This window comes from Centruroides vittatus, unplaced genomic scaffold (genome assembly GCF_030686945.1).
Source record: "Centruroides vittatus isolate TY-2023 unplaced genomic scaffold, ASM3068694v2 scaffold_2520, whole genome shotgun sequence".
Lineage (NCBI taxonomy): Eukaryota > Metazoa > Arthropoda > Arachnida > Scorpiones > Buthidae > Centruroides > Centruroides vittatus.
Genome location: NW_027122689.1, coordinates 2,074,156 through 2,080,155, shown reverse-complemented (window position 1 = coordinate 2,080,155; position 6,000 = coordinate 2,074,156). Strand labels below are relative to the sequence as shown.

The 6,000-nt window shown below is 33.5% G+C and overlaps 1 protein-coding gene across 1 annotated transcript in view; it reads left to right on the top strand.

The window, feature by feature from the left end:
- The first annotated feature begins 3,419 nt into the window (after positions 1–3,419).
- Positions 3,420–6,000, top strand: part of TM9SF4 (transmembrane 9 superfamily protein member 4) — a 46,701-nt gene continuing 44,120 nt past the window's right edge. Inside the window, exon 1 of the mRNA XM_067285365.1 lies at positions 3,420–3,624. The gene's annotated coding sequence lies outside the window, so the exon portion shown is untranslated. The remainder of the gene's footprint in view (positions 3,625–6,000) is intronic.

Here is a 6,000-nt window from a genome sequence, read left to right as displayed (position 1 = left end):
TTGCCTTCACTAATTTTTTCTCAAAATTTGAGCAGATTATCTTTAGAATTTAGTGAATTACGGCAAGTTTGGTTTTTTCCACTTTTCATCACTTGACGGGGTCAGTGACCTTTTAACGGATTTTCTTAACGGCCGCTGCTTTAGCAACGACTATCGACGGAACTCCTGTTATATCAGCTGCGTCACTTTGCTGACCATCTGCTCGCGTTCTTACTGTTTAAGTGTTCGAGCTTGGGCCTTTTTCTGTATTGAAATAGGATGGCCATCAGCACACTTCAGGAATTTTTGGAGTTCTCGGAAAAAATCATCGAGGAATATAAGAAATACTCTCGCAATAATTCAAAAGGGAGATTAGGCACTGGAGAACACATTAGATTTATAGTAGAAAAATTTAAAATTTTGGCTAAGAGCGCTGAAGAGGTCATTAAGAAAAACTCTATCTCTGGAGTATTGCTTGAGAAATTCGAATTGCTAGCAACTAAGGAGGAAGTTAAACTATTAATAGATGAACAGGGTAACAAAAATATAGATGCTATACAGGAAGTTAAACAGAATATTCTTAATCTGGAGAAGGCTTCCTCAGTTAGGATGGAAGGGACTACAGGGACCGCTCCTTCATATAGTCGTATATTGCAAAGAGGAATTAAAAACACACAGCCAGAAAATAAACCCTTAACACCAACATATACTGTGCTCGTCTATAACGAAAAAGAGAATAGTACATCCGAAGAGACCAGAGCGCTGCTTACAAAACAATTTGACGTAAAGAAATGTCAGATGCCTATCAAACGGGTGAGAAAAATCAACAATGGTGGAATTGCCATTGATACTACTAATAGGGAGGATGCTGAATTTTTACAGGAGAAAGCAAACAAATTGGAGGGACTGACTGCGCGGAATGCGAGAAGGCGTTTACCGCTTATGAAAATAGCATCTGTCCCCAAGTCAATCAATAAAGAGGAATTGCTGGAGTATATTAAGGATCAGAATACATACTTTTTAACTAAGTTTACGATGGAGGAACTTCGAGAGAAAGTTGCCGTTCGGTTTTCAGTAAAACAGAGAGATAATGATTACTTATCATGGGTGATAGAGGTGGCACCAGAGATTAGAACTGAAATCAAAAAAGAGGGACTACTATATATACAGTGGAAGACATGTTATGTATATGACTTCATACCAGTTCGACAATGTTACAAATGTTTAAGCTTCGGACATCTGGCGATTAACTGTTCTGCAAAAAATAAAGTCTGTAGCCATTGCGGAGATAATCATTTATTTCAAGAATGCACTAAGAAAAGTGAAAAACCGAAATGTTCCAACTGTATAAGAGAAGGCTTTGTTGAGCACGAGCACAACACCCTGGACAAAGAGTGTCCTTTGTATTTAAAGGCCAAGGCATTGTATGTCAAAACCGCGGACTACTTGCCGTAGTGTTCCTTGTCCAGTTCAACTTTTCTTTTAAGTTCGCGCGTTAATGTTAGTCTCGTGAGTTCGTGATGATGTTACAATGGTATTAGTGCCGCTGGCACGGATTGGGTTTGTCGGTGCAACCTTGCTGCATCTTGTTTCGCCCTCTCGCGTTTGTTTGTATTGTCGCGTTCGCGCTACAACAGGTAGTTTCTCTGTAGTGCTGCAGCAAGATGGCTGCATTACTTGTTTGTTTCCGTGTTTGTTTTTGTTGCTTTTTTTGTTTCTCTCGATTCATTTGTGTTCTTTGTAACCCGGGATTTCTCTGTAATGGTTATGATCCTGTAGTGCTTAAGCGGAGCAGGACATTGTACTTAGTGTTATTGTACAATAAAGATAATGAATGAATGTCGGGCCCCGTCCCTCACCACCCGGTCGCCCCATTGTGGGCCTGGCCGAACCCATAATGGGCCTACTAAAAGAGGCCCTCTTAGTGCCCACAGGGCGGAAAGAGTAAACAAAAAAAAAAATAGTAGAGGCATTCTAGGCTGAAACTAAACACAAATCCTTGCAGCATTATCTACAAGATAAGAGCTTGAATTTGATACCTAAACTGTAGAGTTCAAGTATCAAATCACACGTTCGTACCATTATGAGCCTAGTTGGAAAATGGCATTTTTACTGCTTGCAGAGAAGAAAGGATTGAAAGATAGATATTTGGAATGACAGTTAACATACTGGAACATATGACGCAGTGTTTTGAATGCATCAAAAATAATTTTCAATAAAATATAATCTCTAAATGTCTTATTTATCAACTATATCTACTTTAAAAATTATTATTCAGTTGGTATTCAAAATTTTTTCTCACCATAATTTAAAACGGTATGAGTACATACTATTTCTCCATGTATGGTAGAGGTACAGAGTACCAGGTATATGTAGCCTAATCAGTTTATATCTTTACGTGTACTTTTGTGCGTGCATGAGTCTCTATATATACATAAGTCTATCGATATTTACTATCTATTTATATAGCTATTTTTATAGTAATACTAGCTGACCCGGCCACCCGTTGTTGTGGCTCAAAATGCATCTATTATAAATGTATAACACTTCCCCCGTGGAGGGAATTTCAAAAATCCCTTCTTAGTGTACATTCTCTTGACGTACCCTATTAAAACGCAATCAAAAATGCATCTAAAATAGTATAATAGAAGCCGAATTCTTCACAGTAAGCCTTAATCCTGTCCCTCTCCCCCACAAGGAAATATCGAAAAATCCCTTTTTAGTGTATATTCTGTTGACGTAACCTATTAAAACGCAATTAAAAACGCAAAAAACCGCATGTAAAATAGTATAACAGAAGCCAAGTTCTTCACGGTAAGCCTTAATCCCGTCCATCTCCCCCCAGTAGGGGGAATTTCGACACGTATATTATATAAAAACACGTGCGTATTCGAATGCAACGTTGTGTCAAAATTTCAACGGTAGGAACGAACAAACGTTATATTTTATTTATATAGATAGGTAGAAAATGATCTGCTTTAGTCCATTCTCACAGAAAAACATAATGCCTCACAGAAAAGCAAACTTAGGTCGTCGGAAGTTAGCGCCATCTGTTGGACATAAAAGCCTTAATCCATATATAAATATATTTTTGAAAGGGGGAAATGGTGTAGGGGTATGAAAAATATATAGTAGCCGATTCTCAGACCTACTGAGTATGCATATAAAATTTGGTAAAAATCGGTAAAGCCGTTTCGGAGGAGTAAGGTAACTAACATTGTGACACGAGAATTTTATATATAAGATATATATATATATATATATATATATATCATTGTTGACATCACGTGATTTAGTATTATATAATCTCTATAATAAATTAAACTATATTTTAATTTTAACTGTCGAATAATATTAAATAATAAAATAATATTTACTATAAATATTAGATTTTTAGTAATATTATGTCATGACGATTTTACAAAAACCAAACGTGAGGCTCATCATCAAAGATGGCGGATGTCGAGTGTTGAGAAGTTCGTGTATTAATGGTTGTTTGTGTAGAAAGGAGCGATTCTCTTAAAGATAATTATAAAATCTTTAAAGAGCGAACTTTTTTCCATTTTCTTAACAATTAATAAATTAGAAAAGGACATAATTTTGCTTTGTAGATATTAGGTGAATCTTAGCTGATAGATATTAAATGTAAGTTGTTTTGCAGAAAAGATTGCTTCCATTTGAAATTATTTAATATATATTTTTTAAATTAATTGCATTAAACAATAATTAAGTTCAAATACAATTTTGTTTTATTTGAAAAATTATTTAATCTATAAATTAATTGGGAAGAAGTTACTTTTAGGTGTTTTCTATGTGTATACATTGTAAATGAATGATCTAAAGTTAACTTCTACCATTAAATGAATTATATTGATCATGTTTATTTTCTACTCAATATTATTTCAGCCATTAAATTCAAATATATGTGTTAATTTAGAAACCGTGAAGGGAGAGATGTGAACTCTGAGGGATTACCGCCCCCGTGTATGAACTAAAATTAAATGGAACTGTATGTCCCTTTGTGAGGTATTTGCCTCTGAAGGTGGCTTTTTACTGGACTATTTGAAGTTGGCATGGTCGCCCGGGCTAAATTGTTAAATGTGATGGTCTCGGAGCGATGCGACACCCGGTGTCGGGCGATCCGGAAGTGGGCCGTATCTGGCCGATGTTGGCGTGTAGAGTTAGTTTCTTTGACTTTTATCTCCCGTGGGTGTGGTCTACGGCTCTGATAAAGTTCCAACTGTCTTGTTTGGAGGTGTAATTGTATCCAATAAAGACTTATTGTTAAAGGGCCACCAGTAGCCGAGTGGATAAAGTGCCAAATGTTGGTAGTTGATCTGTGTTTGTGCCTGGTTGTGTGGAGTTTTCCAGGTTTTCTTCACATTAGTAATACCTAAATAAAGGACAGGTTTCTGTAGTAAGCTCTCCCACTTCTTTCGGCTGATTGCCCATCTGTTGCATTGCTGTATACAAACAAAAACAAAAGATTTATTGTTAATATAAAGTTCCCCTCGTGGGTTTTGGCATATACTTGAAGTGCTTTAACATTTTTTTTTTTTTTTTTAAGAATTAGCAGTTCTAGTTATCATCATTTTGTATTTTATTTTATGCAGTACAATCTCAACAATGTAATTATAATTGGAGACTGTAATGCTTTAAATGAGCAGAAAGTTATTAATTTATTATAAATGCTTTATATTTCTTTAGATATAAAAGTGTTTCAGAATTTTTCCTAGAATGTTTTAAAAATGAATGAAAAAGATGAAAATATTTAGAATAAGTGGCTAGTTTTTTCTGCTTGTTTATTGCATTGTTGGATTGTAATGTTAAATGTGAATATAATTATCAGATAGTTTTTCTTTCGAAGATGCATTCTTCTGTTCTATATTTCTAATGAGTTCACACACATTGTGGGCTAAGCATTCTTTTGGAGACTGTAGTAATAAGAGGATGCAGTGACAGTTCACACGTAGGTTCATAGGACATAAAACAGTCAGCCGTGCTAAAATGATACTATTGTTAAGATTCATGCCATTGTCTGGGCCATAAAGTTAATTGGTTAATAAGACTGTAATTATTAAGAAAAGAGAATTATTTGCAATGAAGTTTTCATCTAGAGAGTAAATTTTTGTTTGTATTAAGATACAAGCACACACAAAAAAGATCAGAAGTGAATATCCAACAATAATACAATTTTTTCATTTCAAAAATTGAAAAAATTGTATTATTGTTGGATATAAAGTGAAAAAATTTGATAAAATTAATAAAATTTAAAATAAACAATGAGGCTGGAAATTTAAATTAAAAAAACTTAAAAACATGAGGAAAAAAGCACTCAATCTATTCTGACTTTAGAGATGATTAGCACATTCAAAAAGCACCTATAACAAGAAAGGAATTATTTATTCTTACTTTCAATATATAACTACATTACTTATCATATGCATTCCACCAAAGTGATGGTGCTTTGGCCTCTTCAGTGATACAGTTCAGTGTATTTATAGTCTACAAAAATATCCCAACATACATCAACATTAATGCCATTATTTAAATTAATATTATTTATATTTTTCTTATTTATTATTGAAAAATGTGCTTTGATTTTTCTTGTAACAATATTCTTTACTTTAAACAATAGTTTCATATTATCCGTATTAATATTGCAATTTGCCTCATTACAATGAAACTACCATGGTTACATCACAATACCCAATCAGATAGCTGCCTGATGTTCTTTTACTCGTTTTTTGGGTAATTTCTTCCTTTCTCCTATATAATAATAACTATTTTTTTTATAACCAGTTTAAATGCATTTCATGCTATTATAAAAATAAAACAAATTTTAGTATAGAGAAAATTTTAATTTTTTAACATCAAATATGTTAAAATATTAAGCAAACAATACTGGATTTTTATTTAAATTCATACTCTAATAACTCTATAACTGAAATTATTATACTATTAATGAAACATCTGTTTCCATTCTCTTTAAATTACTAGCAAGTGCTAATTATAGAATTT